The sequence below is a fragment of the Centrocercus urophasianus genome, unplaced genomic scaffold (genome assembly GCF_019232065.1).
Source record: "Centrocercus urophasianus isolate 14NV4802_14NV808 unplaced genomic scaffold, USGS_Curo_1.0 seq_10, whole genome shotgun sequence".
In the NCBI taxonomy this organism is placed as follows: Eukaryota; Metazoa; Chordata; class Aves; order Galliformes; family Phasianidae; genus Centrocercus; species Centrocercus urophasianus.
Window position 1 is genome coordinate 69,673,780 of NW_024884142.1, and position 26,574 is coordinate 69,700,353.

The 26,574-nt window shown below is 36.9% G+C and overlaps 1 protein-coding gene across 1 annotated transcript in view; it reads left to right on the forward strand.

Moving 5' to 3' along the window:
• KIF26B (kinesin family member 26B) overlaps nt 1-26,574 on the forward strand; it is a 282,629-nt gene that overhangs the window by 87,168 nt on the left and 168,887 nt on the right. The gene's annotated exons all lie outside the window — the stretch shown is intronic.

Below are 26,574 nucleotides of genomic sequence, written 5' to 3' on the forward strand. Positions count from 1 at the left end.
CAGCCATCCCTGTTGGGCATGAATAAGCATCTTTGGAATTTGGTCTTTCTTTTAAGTTATGAACCAACTACAGCATAGGTCCCTAAGTTAATACTTAAAAGTTTCTTGGTATGAGAGTGGCTAATAACATTGCCTGAAATAAAACAATGTTATTCATAAGCATTAAGTTGTTGCTATGCACCAAAGAAGATGTGGTAAAACTAGTAATGCATTACAATTATTTTACCTGGAAAATATATGACTTTATAGTTTTGTGGATCTATGCTCTAGTGAACCTGAATCACATCTGGGCAGGTTTCTATGTAGTCACAGTTTGATCTAAGAAAAAAAAAAAAAAAAAAAAGAAGAAGAATACACGTTAAGGAAACTGAGTAATAATTTTTATTAGGAAAATTAGTTGGGTCTCATTGCATTCATGATTGTTTAACTCATCTTCTATGAAAATGTCTTTATCTTTTAATAATGTTCATTATTCCTAGGCAGTTTATTTTGTCTTAAAAATACTCACTAAGGAGAATCTAATACTCAAAATTTTCTGGATACCATTTGACTCTACTTAGCACAAAAACTGTTCCTTAGCATTTTCCTCTCCTTTAGCTAAACTTGAAATAGAAAGGATAGTAGCTGCAGTCTGCTATCAAATTCAACGCCTTCCCCCAAACCAAACAACAAAAAAACCCACCAAAAACCCTACTACCCCAGCAGTGCTGGTTTGTGATGGAAGGGTTGAGAGTAAATTTCATAATCTCTGTAAGAATTAAAACCTTCACATACTGAAATTCTCTGTTTACTCAAATGTCATATTCAATTGTCCAGTCAGGGAATTATAATGATTTTCTTAACAACCTTGCAACGATTTAGTGTTTGGTTATGTAGTACCTGTGTTGGACTGAAAATTAATCAAATAAGAGTAACAAGTGATCTCTTTGTAACTTGAGGTAGTAAGGAGATGCAAGCTTTGATTTATTTTTTTCTGCTCTTAAATACAGAAAATGACTTTATTTGCTACATTTTTTTTTTGTGAACACTTAAGTTCTCTCTCCCCCTTATGTATGTGTTTCATTATTTTCTTATTATTGCAGTTACAAAATCCTGCTGGAGAAGAGCACTGTGAGGATGAATCTGTTATCCTATCTTAATTAGAACCCCAATTTTATTTATTCAAAGAAGAATTAAAAAAAAAAAAGAGAAACACTAGTTATTTCTAAACATATATATAATTCATATATATATTCATTTTTTTCTTTCCTTAAGAATAGTGATTAATTAAGCTTCACTGTGTATTAGTTTAGAAGAATGGAAAATAATGAAGAGAATCTATTGGGATAGAAAGCCTTGCACCTCACACAGAAGTACTGTGCTCTTCTTTCTGCATTATAATTTTGTCAAACTGATGTTCAGGGAGAAATCAGTCTCATTGCTCTAGACTTAATGGCGCCTGTTTGTAGGCACCTCCCATTGTAAATTAGCTTCTGTTAGACAGTCCAGATAACTTGACAGAAATGGTTGAGTACCTTGAAACATGACCTTATTTTCTTCCTGCATTATCAGCAAAAAGTGAAACACATTAGACTGGAAGAGGCAGTGCCTCAGAACTGATTCATTACAATTTTAGTCACTAAAAATATTCCCATTATTGTAATTTTTAGGATGTTGGTTGTTTCTTAGGATCTTCTCCAGACTGCTTTGGGATGAACAAATTGCAGCTTTTGTTTCAATTCTGCTGGAATAAAAGTGTTTTGATATTGTAGGGCTCAGATGCTGCAATAACATAGGGTAAATCTTAAATGATACCCACTATTCAATCAGTTCTGCAGAAAAAGTAATTGCCATCAGGAGTAAAACAGATGCAAATTTGTAGATTAGTAATTTAGCATATGTTTACAGCCTGAGAAATAGAAGTAATAATGTCTAACTGGAGATCTTTGTCAGATGTAAAAGAACCGCTGTCATGATACAGACAGTTCAACACTGGAATAAATTTTTTGGAGGCATGTTAGGAACTCACTGTTGGTACCCCTTTAGAATAAGTCAGAGCATTATCTGCTCACAATTGTTTAGGCAAAACTGACCCTACCTGGTGATTACTCCAAATGACCCCATTGGTCCCCACCAGTCTTGTTTTATGTAATTCCACACTTAGCTGTACTTTGACTAGACCTAAAGATCTACTTCCAAAAACTTGTGATCCTCCCTAAACCCGGCTCACAAATGAACAGCTGATGCAGATTTCTCCAAGGAGTTGAATCAAACTTCACGGGCAGGTGGTTCTCTTATGAAACAGAGAATCACATCCAGAGAAAAGAACTGATTAATCTTAAATTGTATAACCCATTAAGAATCTCCTATTAACACTGGAATGCTAAAACGGTTACTTTGTGAGGGTAACTGTAAGCCATTTCTGTTGAATGTGTCTCAGAAAATACCAGCCAAAATTCAGTACAATGAATAGAGTCTGGTCGTCAGAGGAGAGCATTTGGATAAATACCACGGGGATCTGGCTATGATTTAACACTTGTAAAGGCTTCTGTTGATCTCTTTATATCTCAAAGTGATTTCAATCCTTCCCCGCTGAGAGAAAATTGTTGAAATTGTTAAGGTTTTACCTGTAATTATTTGTGCAACTGCTAATGTGAAATCACAGTGTTAAGTACACTTCTCTTGCTTGCCAGTTATCATATAATGCTTTTAAAGAATGAGAAACTATTGAGTTTGGGATGGTGTTGCAGGAGCCATGAATACCTTGATGAGATGACTGCTGCTACTTATTTTTATACAGGCTATTTTTATACAGACTGTAATTCTAAATTGAATGCATAACTTTTCTATTACTTTGTTATCCAAAGCTGCTAAAAATCTGCTGGTTCAGCTATTTTACCACCACATTAAAGAACAGATTAAATAAATTAATAAATTAATGAAATAGATTTGAGTCTTTAGTAGTTCAGACTTATGTAGACTTTGCTTTTGAGGGGAAATGAGTAGACAATAGGTGAGTAGATTGAAGTGGTTGCAGTAAAATGCTTCAAAGTAAAAGTGCAGCTCTGTTTTGCAGTAGTCATTCTTCTTTACAATCAGCATCCTCTGTTAGCCTAAATTAACCTTATAGTTCTCCTCTGTTGGTGTACCTCTAAACCTCTAAAGTGTGGCAATAGATGCTTTGTGGTTTGAATTGCAGAATGTTAAATTTCCTTGGTCCCCAGGACACCTCTGGTTATCTTACTAAAACTTCATCTTTTAATGTTCTAGGTTTTAAGTAGATTATTAAAATTCAATATAAAATCAGCAACAGCATGTTTGTAGATCTGAGTGACAGGAAGGTAAGAGAATAAATAGATCTAGGAAGTGCCAACAGCTTCAGGAACAGTGTAGGATGGGGAACAGATAACATGGCTGTTGGTGTGGGTACGGTGAGTACCTCCTGCTTCTGACCTTGAGGTTGTAAAGTTTGAATTTGGTGCAGAAAAAGATGTACATGTAAGGCTTTGAGTGGGGATATTGTGGTCAGAACGATAGTCAATGAAAAAGTGCTTCTTTCTTTACTGCACTTCAGAAGACTCTTTTGACCAAAAGTTTGTAAAATGAAATCTTAAACTGCATAGTGCTTCCTGGCCTCAGGCATAATGATCTGAAGTCTATTGAGAAGATTATCAAAGGCTTTGTTTGTGTACAGTTGATGAAAGCCTACTGTGCTTTCTGTTTCCTTTTTATTTAAAATATGTGTTTAGAAGAACACTGTTCTCTGAGAAAGAACCAGCTTTTTATGGAGTTCTGCAGTGATGAATGATTTGTTTGGAGTTTACTTAGGTCATGGCTGTCCCATAACACATCAGTTCTTTCAGGCACGGACTTTTAAAAAGAAACTGGTAGTGATTAGAGTTGGGCATAAGATGAAGAGTTCAGATACAGAGCCAAAGCCTATGTGTGGGGTGTTCTCATCCAGGATTTTGATTTCAAGCTTTTTTTCTTAGTCTCTACTGTCTAATTTCTTTCTTTTCCACTTGCTGCTGCTGTTGCTTCTTCAAGTGTTCAGTGTGATAAAACTAAAATGTTAGTGATTGCTACAACACTGCCACAGTAGCTGTTGAAACATATAGTGCAAGATACAGAAATCATATTACTTGTTCCATCTCAAGGTTGACAAGTGTCTTCCTAGAGCCAGACCCATTTTGCCGAAGCATCTTAACAACAAAAGAAAAGGAGATCTATATACTGCCTTTTCTAATACTGTATTCTTACATGACCACACATGATTCTGCACAAGATCTGTAATACAGGAGGGTTTTTTTTGTGTCTGTGTGCAGTTTGGTTTTGGTCCAGAATTTATTGGCTTATTTTCAGTCTCTGAATGTGTGAGATCTGCATTTGAGTGTGGTGGCTCTCTGAACAATGTAGAAAATTTTGTTCCTCTTACTGACTGATTGTAAATGACAATGCTGAGAAACTTTTGTACTTATTTTTTGATTTTTATATTCAGTCACCTAACTCTAGCAGTGAACTAACTCAGAGAGAGACTGTAGACTGGGAGTGCAGGAATTTTGTTTCCAAAGCTTGTTTGACTGGGCCAAGAAACAGATTGTCAAACAAATTCATTGACACTCAAATTAACATCCTCACTTTAATATCTCAGTTGCCCTTATTCTTCATGCATTAGTTGTTATCTCTGAAGTAGCTTGCTTCTGACTAAAAAGCCTTTTTAATCCACATCATTAGAAATAAAATACGACCCTACTAAAGTCACAGTATGTCATCAGCTAATGTTTTGCCATGATTGTTTGATCATTCAATTTGTATGTTAGACACACTGGTTATTTGTATTTCATTCCATCCATCCCCTCGACTAACAGCCCAATTGTGGATTCTCTAACACCATCAGGAGGTGAAAATGTAGTCCTCACTAACTGATGGAGGGGTTTCTTTTTTGCATTGCTCTGGGGTGATTTGATCTTGTACGACATTTTTATGCCTGACTTAATGACCTTAAAATCGTTACTTTCCCCCTTCATGATACCAGGATGATGAAGGGAAGAAAGAAGTAGAAGGTATCCCATGGACTGAAAAGAGCTAAGTAGGCTTATCCTATGAGTATGAAAACCCCATGACTCTGATGTGATGTGAGGAAGAAATCTGTGGACTATTACAGGAGTGAGTTAATCCTGTAACTTAGTGAAAGCCAGGAGATCACACAATTAAGGAGGATTTGGACTTTTGGTTTTCTTCCCTACTTTATAGATTAAGAATTTTTTCCAAGTATGAGACCAGTTTCGTTTCTGAAATAATATCTGTGCTCATTGCTTGCATCACTGAACAAAAGAATAAACTGAGAGAAGATACGGTTTAACAGTGAGGATAAATTATGCAGAAATGGGATGGAGTTAGACGACAAACAGATTCATTACACATTTCTCTTTGTTTCCTCTATTGTAAATAAGGTGGCACAGAACCACTGACCAAAAATAGTCAGCTCCTCCTTATACTTAATTTTATAGTTCAAGAACATAGAGATTCAAAAACTAAGACAGCGTATTCAGAAATGAGAAGAAGAAACATGCTTTTCAAGTGATATACAATTCTGTGGAACCTATTAACATAGAAATAGTGTTGATGCCAAAAGCTTAGGAAAGAACATAAAAGACGTGCTTACATGAGCAGCTAAAACCACCATCAAAATCTTTCTGTTACCTGAGTAATAATAATAATAAGTTTCCATATAACATAAGGTGATTGATATATTCTCGAGAGAAGGTTTCCTTTAAATATGTAGCTAAGGACTAGTATTCTTGAAACCACCATGGAAGCTTTCCAATACAGGTGCAACTAGGCTGCCTGGGAGAGGGATGTGCTTAGTTAGCTCTTATGCTCTTTGTCTCTTTGTTCTGGAAGTGGCCCTTGAGTGGCAGCTGGAGAGAGAGCCTAGATTAGAGAATGAATCTAGAGAAGGATAAGCACCACATGACAAGAGTGCTGTGTTTTGGATGTATCCCTGTAACAAACAGATTAGAGTTTTTCATAAAATTTCAACAATATTGCTGGGGCTCAGTGTCGTTGTACATTTCATACTTTTCTATTTTTGTTCCTGCTGCAGTATGTGAAGATTCATTACTTCTAAAAACTTTCTTGAGTTGAATCATTAGTACGAGCAATGTGCTGATCTTGAAAGCTGCATAACGATTCAGTCCAGAGACCGATATTACTTGTGTGTCTTGCTGTTGTTCTACAACTGTTGCAAAAACAGAGAAAACAGAGATGTTTGCTCAAGTGTGACTCATTCCATCTGAGATGTAGGAAAAACAAAGGTTGACAAAAAAATTTTTAGTCATTTTCCTTTAGATTCCTAAGGGGATTCAGCCTTCACACAAAGAGACGCAAATCAGTGTCTTGTCTCCACGATAGACACATTTGTTTCTCACATTGATGCATGGAATTAAGATAAGATTTAGGGACATCACAATAAATGTGTTGTTCCTTTGATTTTGCTTAGGAATGAGGAGCTGGGCTTTTAATTATGAAGAATTACATTATTGTGCAAAAAATAAACCAACAAAGTTTTTTTTTTTCTTTGATGCCATGCTTTTGAGAAGTAAGGAACAAATAGGGGCTGATATAACTCTGAAATGTGATTCTGCACAGTTATTATGTAAAGCCATTGTTTCGTTTTCTCTGAACTGTTTCTGAAACAGTATTTGAAATGGAGCATCAAATTCACCGCTGGCGTAATCTTCTTTTAATTCAGTAGATTTGAAATAAAGCAATTGGTTTTTCCTCTGTCATGAAATAGTTGAGATGAAAATTTTTGGTGTAATGAGAAAAAAGGTCAATAGAATTGTCATTCTGGAGTGATGCCAGACCAGAGGTACGGACTGGGAGATGCATGGCTGGAGAGCAGCCCTTGCAGATAAAGACCCAGGGATGATTGATAATAGGTTTCACATGGATCAGCATTGTGCCCTGGCAGCCAAGATGGCAAATTACATTTTGGGGTGCATTAAACCACAACATAGCCAGTCAAAACGGGTGATAGTCCCACTATTTAGCAGTGGTGTGGTCTTGAATGTTGAATACCTGGGCTTCACAATATAAAAAAGATGTTAAGTCCTTGAAAGCATCTAGAGCAGTTCTCGCTGATGACAGGTGACAGAACAAAGGGAAATGGCCTCAAGTTATGCTAGTGTAAGTTTAGGTTGGATATCAGGAAAAATGTCTTTATAGAAAGTTGTTAAGCACTGGAATAAGGCTCCCCAGGGAGGTGGTTGAGTCACCATCCGTGGATGTGTTTAAAAACCATTTGGATGTGGTGCTCAGGGACATGATTTAGTGGAGGGTTGTTAGAGTTAAGGTAGTATGGTTAGGTAGTGATTGGATTTGATGATCCTTAAGATCTTTTCTAACCCGAGTGATTCTATGACTCTAACAAAGCTGATAAATGAGGGCTGAAAGGCATATCTTATGAGGGGAGTCTAAGGACACTTGAGTTGTCCAGTCTGTAGAAAAAAGAAGCTGAGAGGTAACCTCATCACTCCCTGCAGCTTCTTGAGGCTTGGAAGTAGGGAGGAAAGTGCTTCACTTATGTTTCCCTAGCTTCTCCCAGGTAACCAATAAACATTGTGGTAACAGCATAAAGTTACCTCAGGAGAGATTCAAACTTAGCATTAGGAAAAATGTATTTACTGTGAAGGTGGTCAAACTCTGTAATAGGTTTCTGTGGGAGGTGGTTGATGACCCATGCCTGTCAGTGTTCAAAATGCATTTGGATAACGCTCTAAATAATATACTTTAACTTTTGATTATTCCTGAAGTGGTCAGGTGGTTGGACTCATTGCTCTTTGTAGGTCCTTTCCAACTGGACTATTCTATGTTCCGAAGCATTATAAACTTCAGAGATGAGTGTTGTCAGATACAATACATTTGAGGCCTAACTCTATTTTCTCTTACTCCAGGATAAATGTCTTGCAGCTGGCATGACATCAATGTAGTAGAGATAAGAATGAGATCAATGTCCACTCTATAATACCTGGTCAGCTGGAGTGTGAGAATAGCAGTGGTGATGTAAGCAGACATAGAATTTTGTACTCCAAGCAGTCTTGGCTTCCCTTTGTGCTCGTGGATGGAAAGGCTTTTTTCTTCCACGTGCCTTTGATCTATCCCTAAGTTGAAGAGTCTGTTGGAATTGCTCTCTTGACAAATGAAAGCTGATCACACAGCAACTTTTGTATAATGCTATTCAGTGGAGAGCAAGGAAAGATTGCATCCATACGGGGGTGAGGAAAAAAAATGCTCTCACCTAATGAACCCATCTTTTAAAAAATTCTGCAATGTCTTCTGAGGAGATATGAAATTTCACTTCACCTTTCACACCCAACTAACCCTTCTAACTGACTTAGAACTGCTCCAAAGATCGAAGGGAAGGGAAAGTAATGAGTGTTCATCTTCCAAGACATTGGTCTGTGCTCACTTTGTTACTAGGAAATCTCAGTAGAACCATCTGTAGTTCTGCTTTCATGGGAACACAGCAGTCACCATCACTCATTTCATTAAGGTACTTGAGGACTTTGGTTTTATACATAAAAAAAGGTAACCTGACTGGTAAACATGAACATCCAAAGACTGTTCTGCAACAATTGCAAGCTATTAGTAGCGTAGGTAGGGGTGCAAATGAGGTGTTCCTATTGTGATAGCTCTTTGAATCAAGTAAATGTCTGTCACGAGTGGGTTTCAAATTACTTGATTCTTTTTAAATTAGTGAAAATGGCATATATGTGTGTTTGCTACATAGCTGGATAAATTTATGCACAGGCTTTTGACTAATTTGAAAGATGGAAAAAGAATTATGGGTTAGAACTATACTTAAGGACATTGCTTTTGTTCCTGTAGCTTCACGGTAGCTGCATTGATCTCCAGTGAGCGTGATTTGGTGTCTCACTGGATAGTTGTTATGCAGTCCTGTAATGTAAATTCTGCAATTCATTGTATCTTTTATTGCTCTACCTACTGCTTTTTAAGATCTATTGGCTATTAAAAATCAGCCTAAATTCTGCTTTTATTGAAAAAGGTTTCTTTTGTAATTGTGTACTGTGATATTTTCTTCCCTCTAAGGAAGATATAGCTAATAATTAAATATAAGCCAATTTGAGAATTAGATTTCTGTCACTGATTTATTTCATTCAGAATAAGAGAAAGATAAGATTTTTAGTGAATGTTCTATTTTCATAAGATAACTGTTTTGCTTTTTGGCCTCAGATACTTTTGGTCGGGTCAGAATGTCCAGTTGTCAATACCTATGCAAACAGTTTGAAGGACTGAAGATAATATTCTCATGGAGTCAGAGGGAAATATAATGCCAGTAGAAGTACAGTAAAGGATTGATAATCACTATGAATTTTGCAGGTGGATTTATTTAAATCTTCCATCTTTGTAGTAGTTTCTAAAGATGTAACTAGTGTCAGGAAGAAAAATTGCAAGGCTTTATCACTTTTTTTTTTTTTCTTTTCCAATCTTGGCAAACTTTAGGCCACTGGAGATTGCTGTGTTTTAAATGTAATCTGTGCACACAATCATCTCTGTGCTTTGTTTCTGTGTATTTTCTCAATTGTGGTGAAATATGGAAAACAGAAAATAGTTCAATCATTATTAAAGAAATTATACAGAACACATCTGAAGAAAATGTGAAGTAGTGAGATTCCATCAATTTTAAATTCATCAGTTTCTCTGATCCCTGTAGTTCACTGCCAACACACAGGAAGTAAGAAATGGAAACAACACAATTCTCAATTGTACCATGAAAATATATTGTGGCAGGTTATGTAGATTAGGAGATTTTCCAGGCTTAGAGATGTGGGTTTCTTTGCTTCCTCTTCCAACTCCATCATATATTATGCTTTAATTATATATTAGGAGTGTTTGTCTCTTGCTGCCTCCTCAGTGGTTTGTTCCACTGGGATGATCTGCACTAGGACAAGGAGGCTGCTGGTTCTAGGGCCTCTAAAGATGACAAAGATTTCTAAATGTTTAGAAATGAGAGTGGCCAAAAATATCACAGTCGGTGCTGAGAAACTGGGGTTGATTGGTTTCAATCTTCAAATAAAACCTGGGTGGATTTTTTATCGTCTGTGCAGAGTTTGTGCGCTTCAGCATTTACATCAAGGTGTTCCTTTGTTTTCTGAAAAGGAAAGGGGAAAAAAAAAAAAAAGGAAAGAAAGTCTTTGTTTTATAAAGAATTCACTTGAATGTATACTCTTGGGAAGATCAAGGTTTTGGAAGTTTTAAATTGACCTATGAAACATTTAGATTTTAGCATTATTGAAGCATTATTTCAGCAAGCTTCTGAGTCCAGTGTATATCTCTCCCACTGTTTACTTAATTTAACTCCTTATAAAAGGGTGTGTTTTTTTTGTTTTTTTTGTTTTTTTTTTTAAGCTCACAACTCCTAATAAAAGTAGTTCCAGCAAATGCTACAATCCTGTCACCCTCAAATGATGCTCTGATTTCTCCTAGGGAGCATTCCATAATGATAATCTGCTGAAAAAATCAAGAGCTGAAACTGTAAGCTTTTTTTTCCCCTAACCTTTCATAATCACCTGTTGGATAGGATTGGATGCTGTATGCAAGAAATCCATTGTAGGTAGGGGTGATATGCAGGAGTGAGTATTTCAGTTCATACTGTCTGGGTTAGTGAAAGGGTTACACTGCCTGTTTTCTACAGCTGCAAAGGCAGTGGTGAGCAGAGCAACTTAGTGGTGGAAAGTCTTCTAGAACTCTGTGAATGTTTTATTTAATGTATATTGATTCTGCCTCTCATCTTTTGGGCATCCTTGGTTTGTTTTCTTTGTGTACGCACATATTTCTGCTTATACAGACACAAGTATATCTTTTCTCTGAATTTCTTCTTAGTGAGACTCCTTTTCTGCTTCCAAAGGAAAAGAGAAACTTCAGGATAGATTCTGTTGTAAAATCAATGTGAAATCAAGTTTGCTTCTGCGTATTATAGAACAGCAATTATGCTTTTATGCTTTTAGTAATATTATGCCATCCTGCTGATGTTAAGAAAATCAAAGAGTCAGACAGCAGTGAGATTTAAAAGTTACTATTATGCAATGGGGAATGTTTCAGCCCCTCTTAAGAATACTTATTAAGCAGTGGTTCTAGAAAGTTTTTCAAGAGTGGTTCTTTATTATCCTGTGCATTGAATGGTCTTCTCCTGTATGGAGCTGATTCATGTCCATCTTATATTCCCTTTGTCCTGGTGTCAAAATATAATTTGTCAAAATAACAACTGTGCAAAATAATTTACTGTTAAATATGTCTGCAGAATATTTTACAAAATGACAGAGACCTTTTTCCTCATGTACACAGATTACATCACTGCACTCCCACTGACCTTGAGTTGGTGATCTTTCTTTAGGCATGTCACTGTGGAGCAGAAAATCAGTTCATGATGGTCTATTAAAATTTAATTAAAATAAAGGCTTCCTTTCAAAAACTGATTTTAAAGTAACTTCTGAAACTTTCATGTTACAAATTGAGTAAACAAGTTGAAGAGGAAAAATTCAGAATATTTCATGAGCAAATACAAATTCTCTGTGGGGTGCTGAAAGCCAAAATGAAAATGGAAGATAACCATAAGGCATTTATTACAGTTCAGCATGGTTTCCTATATTTCAGATGATTAGCTTGTTTGTTGTTGTTATATTTGGACTTCATTAAATGCATTTAATTAAATCTATTGTAAATCTGTTTTATTCCTAGTGGGCCAGTTAATGTAATCTCAGTGTTTGCTTATAAAAAATATCAACCAACATTTCCTGCACTAATTTTAATCAGTGTTTATCTTTAGGCCCTAGTGGAGTGTGCTTTGTCACTTTAGGTTATTGTGCAAGCTCCTTGGGGCCGTGACTTTTTGCTATGTAGAAGAAAGATACTCATTGCTGCTGTGAGTAAAAGGTAGAGAAATAACTTGTTGAAGATTATTTAGAGTGACTTTTATGAGGAAGAAATAAATGTAGCTATAAGACATGACTGTACACTTTCAGATAATTTTCGTAAGCTGATATTTACTCTTAAGCTTCTGGGTTTTTATTGTTAAGTTTTCCATTAAGTTTATTTGTTTAATTGTTTAAATGTTATTGTGTACTCCTGTCTCTTAGGCTGGCAATGGAAAAAGTGACCAGGGTATGTAAAGTATAAAGAATAAATGTCAGCAGATGTTAATGGTAAAAGTTAGGGAACGATAAGGCTGCAGTGAGGCAATAATTAATATCAAGAACTGGAAAAACAAGCTGTCTATGTACTGTGAGCTGCTTTAGCTATGAAAATGCACACCAACTGTGCCTATGAAAGAGTAAATAATTGGCAGTGAGTGTGAGCACTGCATTCTGAAGTTAAACACACTAACTAGGAAGATGCATAAGACTTTGCACGTGAAAGTAATTTATTTGTCTTTTGTCCTTCTTCTAGATAGCAAGTGGCTGATATGAGATCAGCTTCATTCAAGCTGTATGGAAGCTACCCTTGATCTGAATTCTGTTTTACTGAAAAATTATCCTGTAGGAATTAAGTGGTTATTATTTGTTCATTCAAGTTCTCATAACAGTTTATATTGACTGAATTTGAAAGAATATCTTCTTTGAGGGATTTTCAGTTTTATTTAGTGTTGCAGGTTAAAAATGTTAAACTGTTTCTCCTCCTGCCTTTTCAGAAAGTGCTGCAGAGCACGGCCACACTACAGCCAGTGGACCCTTTCCTTCTATCATTTGCTTTTCAGGACTATGCTAGTTTGAAAATGTCTGTAGTTTGTATTTTTAAATTGATTACTGATTTTCTGAATGCTGTCTGAGGAAAGTAAAGGAGTTGGAACCTAAATCTTAAGTCTGTGGTGAGAAGAAAATTTTGTTAATCTGATATTATTTAACTGGTCAGGAGAGATGAAGAATGGTATCAATTGCCCAGTCTGCAAGTGAATGTGCACTAAATTCCACTTGAGAACCGATAGCATGCTTAAAGTTCTCAGATTAACAGGGACCTACAGGGAAAAGTGGGAGTGTGGTTTCCTTACTGTAAAGCTATCACAGTGAAGATAGATTATGATGGTTCCTGCAGACCAAAATGTACTGGGAAAAATATCATTGCATGGATTTGAATTAAATGTTAGGCCAGCTTTGGCTAATGTGATGTTCAGGTTGGTTCCCTTGAAAAAAGAAAAAAAAAAAAAAAGAAAAAAGAAAAAAAAAGACTTGTGAATTGAAAATGGCCAACTGAAACAAACATGTTTGAAATTGTGACAGAAGTTGCATGCAACAACAGGTTGCAAAAACACAAGTAGCTTGGAAAACAGAAGTAAACTAGAAGTGCATGTAAAAGCCTGACGATGCATTTGGTGTTGTGTAGGGAATATCCATTCCATTTGGTGGAATATCACTGCAAGTACATAGCCTGAAGCTCACAAGTTGACCTCTCCAGAGCTGCTGAAAGGGGACCGGGATGGAAGGAGGCACAGTCCCTGGCAGTTTACAGCACACACAGAGAGCTTAATTTGGTGTTGAGGATGTGTTCCTTCTTTTTGCTTTCATTAGCTGAGACAGCAGTAAATCTAGAGTAAACAGAAGAGAGTGACATAACTCAGCACCTAGTCATGCCTATAGAATTCACTGCAGGAAGAGGCCTCTAAGTCAAATACTTAGTTGAGTGATTTTTATGATAGCTAATAATAGCTGTAGCACTATGCAAACGAAGGTAATAAGGCAATCAAACCTGTGCCTTAAGGCATTCATCTTCACGGCCAGGAAGGAGCTGTTTCTGTCTGGCTAGTGGTTTTGTTTGAAGGCTCTTCTGACACCTTTTGAATCCTTTTCATGTATTCCTATTAAAACTGTTAGCTGCTGCTGTCATAAAATAATTTTAAGACCTCAGCAGGACATTTTTATTATTAACATGAAAGTAAGACAGGTGTTCAGGTATTGTGACAAAGATTAGAAGAACGAACCTTGTTAAATTGAGAGGTCACTCCTGCTGATGCATAGCTTTGTAGAGTTGACTTTTTAAATATCAACTGCATACTGACTCCTTTGGAAATGAGATAATTTCATGGCAGCTCCTATTAGCACCAATAACTGTGAAATTAACTATTGCTTCAACTCAGTTTTGACAACACAGAAGGATGAGGTAGCTACACAAAGCCAAAGGGCAATGCAATTCAGCATGACTTATGCTTTGAGACGGTAGATTAGTCTGTGGTTTGTGCATCTACCAGAAAGTGGAATTTTTCAGCATGGAAGTTGAAGCTAAATGCTATTTCCCTGTGGAGACAGAGGAACACAATATTGTTATGCTTTTTGACTTGAGAGGTTGGCTGGGATCAAGGTCTTGCAAGGAAATTTGCACTGAAAGGATATGCTCTTGACTTTGAAAGATTGTATCAGCATCTCTGCTTTTGGGAAGGAAATATAAATGTTTCCTAGGCAAACGCAAGCCTTTTCCAGATGGAATCTTCTACACAATGTCTGTGCATTTTTTTGACTAAGTAATACCTAGTTCTCTGTATTTACATTTTGACCCACTGAACCCTTCTGTACATAGGGTATAATTTTTTGATCAGCTCTGTATGCAACCTTGAATAATGGCTCCTATTTGGGTATCCAAGACTCCATCAGAAAATAACAATTTTGAATGAAAAGTATATGTTACAGCATCAGCTTCAAAATAGTTCCATCCCAATGCCATTGTAATATTACTTTAATCCAGTTGTAGGGTTCTGACACACAAGTAGCTTAGTTTCTAGCAAGTTTGCTAATATGTAATAGATGTGAATTCCTGGTTTTAGCAAATTCAAGATGAGTAGACTTTGTTTCTTAACTCTAAAAAAAAAATGATTGCAAAATAAACCAGACTATCTTGCACTTGCCACAGGCTGTGTACAGCATGTGGACAGCTGTCATGATGCAGTAAAAAAAAATTCCATGTTATAACCTTTTGATGAGTTGGGAGGCTCTCAGAAAGCCAACTGGCTCTTTGGACAATATTACAAATGATAAGCTGAATGGGTCATGTGAATATGTGCAACTTCAGTGATGCTGATTTTATTTTGAGTACTTAAATGGATATAGAAGTATTTCAACAACTAAATCTCATGCAGGAGAGTGGCTATATTTCCTTTACAAATGCTTCATGTGGAACTGAGCTCAAACAAAAACAGAAAAATTGCTTTCTCCTTCAGGAATGAGACAAATTTCTCTTTTTAAGATGAGAGATCTTACTCCAATGCAGGTGCGCACTGGAAGACATGTTGCAGTATTGATCAAGCTAAATTGAAATGCTGAGAAGGAATATGTCAACATAATGGCCAGACAGCAAGGTTTCAACGCAATATTTCAGTTTTTTATCCTCCTGTAGGTTTCAATGTAGTTTTCTAAAAGAACTGAGAACATTCGGAACCTTAGATCTGTCCTGAAGTAAACATAGCATTGAAATATGCATTTTAATTTTTATTTTATTAAGTGCTGGAATAGAACATACAAGACTCTCCTTGGAATCCTTTCAAACGATGAGTGGTTAATTTTTCATAGCAGCAGTGAAAGAGAGAGCTGCATGAACAGTATTGATAATCAGTAGTGTCAGAGGTTAACTTTTATATAATCAGCTTTTAAAAATGTACTTCTACATAGAGATGATTTAGGAAAGTGCGTGGAAAACGATACTACAAAGTGTATCTTCCAACTTAAAATCTTTGAATCGAGAAGGATTTTCAGTCTCTCAACTTAAACTTCCTAAACACCTGTATTACTTTGTCCAAAATATACCTGGCTTCCAAGTGAGTTGCCTCTTTACTTAAAAAAAAAAAATAGTTACAAACTTGCTGCATTCTATGTCTTGGGCTGACGTTTCTACAGACTTTGGGAGATAGGAGTCTCCTGGAAGGGTTTGAGTCTTCATAATACACTTCCCAAAATGATTTTTTTTTTTTCGTTTCTACAGAAATCCAGTCTGAACTTAGCATGCTCTTTTGTAGGGATAAAGTCTCTGCTGTTGAAATAAGGCAAAATACCTTTTAGGGCTGTAGCTTTCCATGGTAAGTGCAGTTTGATTTTTAAACTTTTCAGAGATTAATTAGCGAATTTATGGGAGTTGTACCTCTAAATTATTAACTACACAGGGTTGCTCCAAAAGTAATGCCTCCTACTTACCTCCATAAAAATGACAACAAATACAAAGAGTGTAACAACACTATTTGATAAGGCAAAATCTCATCTATGAGATGCTGTTTTTCAAAACCGCTACCATCAGTAGCTATGCATTTTGGCCAGCAATGAACAAGAGCCTACATGATGTGCTTGTAAGAAGCTGTTCTAGTGGAAGTGACCCGCTGTTTCACAGCTGCTATGACAATGTTGTTGCTGAAAAGCATCACCCACTGCCTCATTTTGCTCGTGTCCACTGTTTGGTCTTTATTAACATTCAGCAAGCATTGATGAATGTCAGCTGGTGGCACTTTTCTGCATGGAGGAATTCAGTCCCACATCTTTGCTTTACACACACTTCCATGCCAGATGCCATTTTGTCAGACTGCTCCTCTGCTGCCATCTGTCACACAGCAACAAGTAACTAAATATTGGTGGGAAGGTTCAACCTCTTCTGCCATACCACCAATATGATGGTATGTGTGATGTCATAGGCCAACATAATAAAACAGGATACAAAATTCATATGAGCTGGGGAAAAATAGTAACTAAGAAAATTAATGTCACTGAGAAATTACTTTATTTTTTGCTTGTGCAAAAGTTTATGCCTTAGATGCAAGATTCAAGTCCTCTGGTTACTGTAAAGTACTTTATGAATGATCATATTAGTTAATGCACAGAGACATTGTGTATTACTGTGCTACTATCTGTAAGTACTGCTTTAGTTAAACCTTTGGCTGCAGTTTACAGAAAAACTGACATTTGTAATTCTTTGCAGTGGAGAATCCAAGTTTCAAACAAATTCAAGACATTTGCTAGATCTAGGTCAAACTCACTCAGTCTTCTGTGAGTAGCTGGATAAGAGATGTGTCAGGCTTTCACTGATCCTATTCCCCCAAAATGTGAGCTTTTGTGGTGACTGTGTGTGTTGCCTTACTTTGTAATGCCATATTTTTATGAAGCAATCAGTATGGGAATCTCTGTGCCTGTCAGATTTTTTTCTTTCCACATTGGAAATGAAGTATTTTTTTTCCCCCACATTTTAATGGTAGAATTTATTATATATCTTTTAAATAAAGACTGATGATCTGATTCCCACATCTATCTGTGGGAAAAGTAATGGTGTTTTTTATTGCTTACTTCCTTGTTAGCTGTAGAAAGAGGTTGCTTTCTGGGTCGATAATGCCATTTAAGTTAGGCCCGCATGCTGACGCACTCTGATAGCTTCTAGAGCTGCTCTTGTCAACTGATAGAGAAAGGTCAGTGTCTTACAGATTGCTGTTTGTGATAGAGAAACATCTATGGTAAGATTTGAACTCCTTATAATGCGTTGACATTGCTGTCATGATAGTAACTGATCAGAGAAATGAAAGTTTGTTTTCCTAACAAATGTATTGCTCCTGCACACTGTGAACTTGAAAGGATTCTGCCTCAGCTGCGAGGGTACAGCCAGTTCACTTGACTGCTGTGTTATGTGTACAGGTGGAAGTCAGGTGTGGTCACCTTTCACTGTCCACACACGTGCTTCTGCCCTAGTTATTTTAGCACAATTAGCCTGGTCACTGATGTCTTGAAAGGTAGCTGATGCAGAAAAGGTTTACAGTGTGACCGTGTGACCGCTCTATCTACATGTATGCAATCAACTTTAAATGAGCCACACAAAGAGAGTTCTTTTAGTAGGTAAGATGCTTTCTTTTATGATATATTAGAAATCTGATAGCAAATAAAAGTCACAGTAGAGAAAAATCCAATTAATTTCCAGGTGTACATAAGGCAGCAGCCATATTAAAAGAATTGCAAACTTTAATGAAGTAGACTTAAAAAAAATAAAAATAAAAATAATAAAAAAAAAGTAATTCTGAAAGCTAGGGGCAGCCTTTGCTTTCTCACAGATTGCCGTGTTATCTCCTTGATGGGAAAGCAAGCAGATTTTATTATGTGCACAGTATTATTTTTTGCATTGCTGAAATGCCTAGCCACCCAAAACTGCGGCTAGAACTCTCTTTATTAGTCTGTTGCTCCAATTTTTTTTTTTTTTTGTTTGCAGAGTGATTATGGGAATATGCTAGCTTGGAAGCCTTGTGTTGCTGTTCTGTTCACAGAGGCTTGACCTGTGGAGCTTAATGAATGAGGGGGATGTTTGGATATAGCTGTTAGTACTTTACTGCCTTACTTGTAAGGGACAGTTTGCAGTTTCCAAGTGTCTGTCCATGGGTAGTCTGCTTCTCTGCAATTTAAAGAGTGAGAAGATCTGCACCTTGGGGCAGCTGTCCTTCGAATGGCTTCCTTTGAGGGTAACAGTAGAGGCTGATGCAATCCGAAATGGATGTCATACAATGTAGAATACAGAGGAAGGTAAACTATGGTAACTGTCGTTTTTTTTGGTTTTTTTTTTTTTTTGGTAACATGGTGGAGGCCTTACCTTTAACAAAAAATGTTGACAAGTAGGAACCAATACCAAGAAGTTTCTACCAAGAAGTAGGAACCAATAAATAAAATGTGCAGGATATGGCATGCATATTGTGCTATAGGAGTACTATAGACTGGAGTCTGCAACTTCCATACAAGGATATATTCACTGTAGGTGGACATTTACTGTTCTGAATACTTAAAGCCACACAATTTACCTCCTATGATATTTTTACATTTTTGTTTTCCTTTTTACTCAATAAATGTATCAGTAAAAAAAGAGAGAGCAAGAAGCAAGCTTGGCCAATATAATTTCATATTCCGTATAGAGATTCCTTTTAACGTAGGTAGAATTCTAACCATTCTTTCCATGGTACAGTTAGCTTTGGAGTGCATTGGCAATCTGGGAGTACTGAGTTCATTGCTAAACCAAATCACCATTGTTAAGCCAAACCGATTTAGTACCTCATGCCTCAGTGCTGGAGGTTGGTTGGGAATGTGCACTGATTTATATTTGCAGGGTTAAGGTCTGTATGGAAATTTGCTGATCAAGCAAACGAACTATTGCCATAGACTTAATAGAGCAGTTGTTTTCAGAAAACAAAAAAACCCCAAAACTTACCAGTAATGTTTACTAGGTATTGTTTTTGAAGAGACTGCACCACTGCTTTGTATGTTCTTGATTTTTTTTATTGTTTTACTTTTTTTCTTTTTTTTTTTTATCAGTACAAAAGCTAGGGCAAGAAAGTACACTGAATGAGTAAGTGGAAATAAGGAGAGTACTAGATGCTGTCATTATTTATTATGGAAAAAACAGGGTATAAATAAAACTTCAGAAATACTATTTCATGAGGCAGAACTCTTGGGGTGAGGAGTCGGAGGGATATGTCTTTCAGGAGGGATAAACCCAGGATTAGTGAGATCAGCTGGTAAGTAATTAACCTTAAGACATTCAGCGATTTGCTGCAATATGCTTAATGTTATGGGCTCCTGAGTGTGAGATATAACTGTATCATAAAAATTTTGATGAGAGGATGTTTCAATGTCTGCAAAAACTGTGATTTTATCAGTGCTGAGGAGTGTATTAGATCTGTGTTAAATAGCAATCTTGTTTATAGAAGGACATAAGAAGTGTCTGCCACAGTCAAAGGTCACCTTTCTTCTGGACAGTGGGAAGATGGAGACTGCAGTTAAGCTCTAGGTGCTGTCATGGTTACTAAGTAGTAATATTTTAGTAAAAATAATTTATGCTAGATGCAGTCTGAGTCTTCTTTAGAAGCGAAACAATAAAATCGTAGAATCTTAGAGTTGCTCAGGTTGGAAAAGACCTTAAAGACTGAGTCCAACCACAACCTAACCATACCACCCTCACTCTTACAACCCTCTGCTAGATCATGTGCCTGAGCACCACATCCAAACAGTTTTTAAACACATCCAGAGACGGTGACTCCACCACCTCCCTGAGGAGCCTATTCCAGTGCTTAACAACCCTTTCTGTAAAGAAGCGTTTCCTAATATCCAACCTAAATTTACCCTGGCAACTTGAGTCCATTTCCCCTTGTCCTGACACCTGTCCCCGGTGAGAAGAAACCAACCCCGCTCTCACGGTAAGCACCTTTCAGGTACTGGAAGAGAGCAATAAGGTGTCTCCTCAGCCTCCTCTTCCTCAGACTAAACAGCCCCAGTTTCTTCAGTCTCTCCTTGTAGGGCATGTTCTCCAAGCCTTGTTGCCCTTCTTTGGACCTGCTCCACACCTCAATTTTCTTTCTGTATTGAGGTGACCAAAACAGAACACAGTATGTGAGGTTGGGCCTCACCAGTTTCATAATTAGCATTCTTGCTATCCCAGTGATTCCTAAAACTTTAAGTGTGCACTGTTTTGTCTTTCAATACAAAATATTGACATATTCAAAAATATTTCAGATTTTGTGTGAAAGTATTAATAAAGCAGGAGCAAAGCATGCCTGAGGACCTTCTCAGTTTCAGTTTTCACAGTGCCTTTGATAAGCAACATTTGGTATGTCTACATCACATACTGCAACTAAGATCATGAATGTAGCAGATATTGTGCGTGTCTTTTTTCAGTCTTTTTCTCGTTCTTTTGACAGGAAAGGACTATCAAGAATTGCTGTCTTGCTCTTGTTCTCTCAGTCTCTGTATCAGCAGTTAGTGATCTCCCATTGTAGCAGCTTAGTATTCTGCCATGTGAGAAAAAGGTCATAATAAAATGACAAGATGCTATGAGGCTGCATCACTGCCCTTAGCTACAGGAATTTGTTGCTGTTCAAAAATGATTTCTTTTATAGGTGGATTTTGTCCTGAATGTTATCTGTTGTAGAGAGTGGTTTGTGGTAGATACAGAGCATGTCCCTCCTACTCCATGGTTAAAGATGACTGACTTTGCAAATCACTGCTGCTTTCAGGTTGTTTTGATTGAATTATGCCATTGTTCCTTTTTGCCTTGTGTCAGATGCGTAAAAATTAATTTGTGAGTTGTGTAGGCAGTAAAAGATTGCTCTATTTCCCCACTCCCAAAGCTCCATTTCAGTTTCAGTAAACTATCAGATTTACCTCAAAGTGTTTGGATCTCTGTTCAGTGGTGATCTGTAAAGCTGACTGATGCTAAAGTCAGCTATTTTCACATGATAACTGGTCCCAGTAACACACTAGAGTTAGAAAAATGAAATATATAAAATGTCAAATTATCCACTTTTCTCTCTGTGGCACTGAGCACAGTTGAACCTAGCTGTTACCTTCTTACTTGAATACTATGATAAAGAACAAAAGAATGCAGCTGAAAATTATCATGCAGAACTTACTATGTCTTTGTATGCAAACTTACGTGTTTGGTAAAACGTCAGTATTTCAAGAAGGGCTCAGATAAAAAAGAACATATTGTAGGAAGAGTACGCACTGTTAATTTATTATTCTGTTGTTGAGAGATGTCTTTCTGCATTTACTTGATTTTTCTTGGACAAGTGAATGAGGTACTGTGAGATGCCTGCTTTGTCGCTCCCACAGACCATCGTCTAGAGTATTTGGGCCAAACAAGAATAAAAACTATATCTTCTTATGACTCAAAATTCTGATGAGCCAAATGGACTTGGACAGATAGTAAAAGCTGAACAGAAAAAGAGCTAGAATACCTGGTTGTGCATGATGGAAGACTTACAATTAAGCTAGTAAATCTGTGTTCTAAGCAGACATATAAGAATTGATGATGGTTCTGGAGTGTTGAAGCTTTTGGAGAGGTATTTTTTTTTTTTATAGCTTCCCTCCCATCTTATAAAGGGGAATCTTTCACAAGAATCTGTTTCTTGACATTTAGACATCCAGACATTTTCTTTCTAAAATAAATCTGGAAGTTATTTCTTCAAGATTTATGATGTGAAAAAATCAGAGTGCTGCTCTGAGTCAAGTGCGGGCTGCCAAAGAAGTAATTCATGAGCCTGCTTTTTTATGAAAGTTATTGTCAGTTTCTTCTTGCTATTGGGCTTCTCTTCTGAGAGCAGGATCTTCTACATGGTCTCCAATGTCACTATGAAACACCTCTCAGATGTTTATCTTGAATTTGGCTTCAGATATGGGTACGTTTCATACATTTCTGTACATTTAGTTCATTCAGCAATCACTGAAGTGTATTAGATTTCAGGAATGTTCAGGGTACTTCACATTCTCCAAAGCAAAGAATGTTTCACTTCTTTCATAAATGTTCAATTTCAATGGCACTTCCAGTTGGAGTCTTTAGTAAGGAGCTTTAGAAACATTAATGAGCTTGGCTGTAAAATGCCCTTAGATAAATATAATTAACCTCATACTGCAGATGGCAAGTTTTATTCACAGAATCTCTCCTTAATTGGAATAGGAAGAGACTCTAGCCTGGCTAACCCCTGTCATTTAACTCTATTTCCTATGAAATCGAGAATTTAAATTGTGGCTTATCTCCAGCTCTTGCTGTATGCTGTCAGAAAGCAGAGAAAGAAGAGGTTAATGGCTGCCTCACTTTTATGAGACAGGAGAAAAAATGGGGCCTGAGGAGGGACATCTGTCTTGTTCCATGTGCACTTAAAAGGTTTTTATTAAGGCATGAAAGGTTGCGTTGTTCCGTGCTTTGTCCTTTTGTTGCTTATCTGTTCACTGATGTGCTGCCAATAATTCAATAAACGAATTTCTTAAAATATATCCTATTAATTTATCTTAAACCTCATGTGTGTGGTATGTGGGTAATCAAAAGGCAAGAAAAAGAGAGTTAAGGAATCTGTTTTTCTTTTCCCCCTTAAATCCAGAAACCATATCTAGTGAGAGAGGCAGCGATGCTTAAGGGTCAGATTTGGGAAGCGTCCTCGCCAGGCATGCGGTATTTACTCTTCACCACACCCCCTGCCTCAATAATCAAGTAAACAGCTCCTGAAGAATTGTGTTTGCTAACAATCAAAACATGATTTTCAACTATGCCTTTTGAAGTAGGATAGAGAAAAAGAAATTTTCTGAGATTTAAAAAATTTTACTATTTTATTTTAGTCATATCTGTATATGCATGAACTTCTGCAAAGTGTCAGAGGAGAAAGGGATTTTTTGATACTACAGCTGGAGGACAAAAGAAGTGAGATGGAGAGATATTTCACAAGCCCGCTCTTCAGTTTGCTACAACAGTTTAAATTACTTCCATACTCCCTGGCATATGAAGTAAAAGAAAGAAATGTAGTAGAATTAGTTGGTAGTCTCTGGATACTTGGGTATGAATGATCTGAACTTATTTCTGTTCACTGTCTTGTGTATATATATTGAATTCTTGGAAAATATGAAGATTTTACAGACATTGTGTATGTCTAGGTTTCAGGTGTAGTGCTTAGTCTGTGTATTGACCCAGAGGTTGAAACTCCTGCAGTATAAGCGGTGCTGTAATGAGCATTGGACATCAAAAAGGCTCCCATCCTGGCCAAGGTTTGGCATCACACTTTGTGTTTCATCTCCACTAGCTGAGTTTCCAAAGGGACAATTCCTTAATAAGATGTCATAGTCTGTTCTCCTGTACTTGTCTTCATATAAGTAAAAGATAGCAACGTGGTAACTTGAGAAGCTTATTCAAGTAAAACCACTGTTCCATTTGAGGCTGGGTATTACTGTTTCACTAGGTACTTCTGGGTGTTTTGACTTGTATAGAAGAGGGTAGTGTTGCACACTTCCTAGATGAGAAACAGTAAAATTTTTGAAATTTAGGGAAATAATTCAACTTTCATCACTTCTGGAGACCATTGAAAATTCAGCTTTGGCAGGCAAAGGAAACTGGAAACCATTCCTAGTTTAGGAGATCCTGGACTGTAGCTTACTCAAATTTTGTTGTCTTAATTTATCTACACCTTGTTTTAAGCAAAATAAAATACAGTTCCATTTTGGTATCTTTTAGTATATACGTTTGGGAGTTTAATTCTGTGAAAGCTCACACTGAGAAGTAGAGTTTTGCCCAGAAAGTATGTCACTGTGGGTAAGAAAGTCACACAATGGTGCCAGACCCTCAGGACCTAAGAAGGATTTAAGACCAATTTGCCCCTTTGTGAGTGTCCATCTAGTGCAGTTCTGGGGGGGCTCTCTATCCATAGTTGTTTACACTGGAATGCTGTTTTTCATGATTAATGCATCACTGTAACATCAACAATAGCTTTCTGCACCAAAGCAAGTTGTGCAAATGAAAAAGAGGGAGAGCTCCAAGGAATTGCTGCCTTTCCAATAGACTCTTGTGGTCAGTACCATACAGATGTTTCATAGCCTGCAGTTTGAGCAACTTTGCCATCTTTGTATTTAGACTATTGTGTGATAAAAAATAGTAATACTACTAAAAATAGTAGTACTACTGACAGATCATAGAAACATCCCCACACGTGTTGAGAAATATGTTATTTCTCAAATGAGTATTATTCATACATTTTCTGTCCTACAGGTTGCATGGTACTCCACAAATGCAGAATCTGTAAAGATATTTATTTCCTGTTTCTTGTTCAGTTCTTTTGCATTTTTCAATATAAGAAAGTATGGCCTAAGTACAGTCTTTTTTTAAGATGCTCAACCCCATTTATTAAAAGGCATAAGTGTATGTTTTCCTGGATAATATCTATTCCTGTTTGAGTGCATAGGTGAGAAGGAATGGTCTATGTATGTATTTTTCTGAAATAATCTCATGTCTCCTAGGTAAGACAGTATTTGATTTTGGACTGTGTTAATGCATCTGATCAGCTTTTGAAGAAACTTGTGTATAGTAGTCTTCAGGAAATATTCACACTCAGTTAGTGGCTCTTTATTTTTCATGTTTGTTCTGTGGTGTTCTTGGTAATAGCATTTGTGGATATGAGTTTGGATAATCTAAAATTCTCCAAAGCTATTTAATTATTCCTTTTATGACCATGGCATGGTATGTCTTGGATATCTCAAGTCCTTCCCGTTATACAGTTGGCAAAAGTACCTCTTCCAAGCTTTGCCATCTTGCACTTTTAGGGAGTCTGCTGACAGCAATAGAAATATGTTGCAGTGGCTGTGGAAATTTATATTTGGCAATAGATGGGGAAGTTATGATTGCAATTGAGACTGTCTATGACTGAACTATGACTGCAATTGAGATAAGACACCTCGTCAGCTTAATTGCTATCAGGTTCCTTTGGAGTGAGTGTCACTTCCTGTTAACGCTCAGCACTGTCTGAATTGAATAATGATCACAGAACGATAGAAGGATTCAGGTTGGAAGGGACCTTTAAATGTTTTCTAATTCCAGTGCCTCTGCCATGGCCCGTATAGTCATAGAATTGCTCCGGTTGGAAAAAACTTTAAAGATCATCGAGTCCAACCACGACCATCCCTAGTTAATTCCCTGCAAATACAAATAATTGAATTAACAAAAATTATGCAAGCTTTGGCAATTCATTACTTAGTGAATTCAAGTGTATTGGATGCCTCAAGTGGACTTACATAGGTTAGTATAGCATTGAAGAGTCTGGTTACCTGTGTGCTAGAAATAAGGGGAGGTATTGGCAGGTAGCCTAAATTCCTGAGTTTTGCCAGTAGTATGAGATGATTTTAAGTCTTGGTAGCTTCTGAGAGCACTGCTCAATCATTATAGTGAACCTGTGAATCAGAAAGGGGCAGTGGGAAAGAAGCGTGATTAGGGCACTTTTAGCAATTTTACTGGTTCCTCATAAAATACAGTATCTAGTGTAGTAGTACTCCATGAAACATCACAGTTAATTGACCTCAAATATGTAAAATATGGATGAACTTTTAGACTATCTTCTGGCTGTAGTAAAATGGATACCAGCTAAACTAAAGCAAGCTTAACTGGAAAATGAGTTAACTACAGGGTGATCTCAAATAATTTTCTTGATGTGCCTCACAGAGATATCTTCTTGTTATTGTGGTGATATCACCTCCTTATTGTGGTGATAAAGATAGGCACAAGAAGTGAAATAGAATGCAGGAGACTGGTTCTAGCAAACTCTTTGCAGGTGGAAGGAAGCTATATGCCTTGGAGTATTGCTAGCATTATCTGTTTTTCCCAGACAGAGAAAGGCTGAGATGAGTTTTTGAACAGAGACAAAATGCTGACTGGCCATCAGAAGTATGAAATTGTGGGGTGTTTAAAACCTTTCATGGAAGCCAATGAAAATGAATGGTAATGATAAATAATCTAGGTTCCCAAGGGACTCCTTCCTGTGCTATGTTGGCTTTCCTGAAGAAAGGTCAACAAAAATAGTTATGTGCTAGCACTGTTATTTTACAAAGGCAAATAAATTTGTGTTTTCTATTTCCTGAGGTAAAATATAAATATCTTACACATTTCAAGGCTCTTTTGGTTACCTTATCGTGAAACCCAAAAAAGATTATGGTTTACTCTTTCCGTATAGATGGAAATCCATTGACATTATTGACATTTGTAATGATGGGATTGATTTATCCCATTAAAATTAATGCAAACAAGGTTAGGTCTGAGACAAAGTAATGTAGATTAGCATGA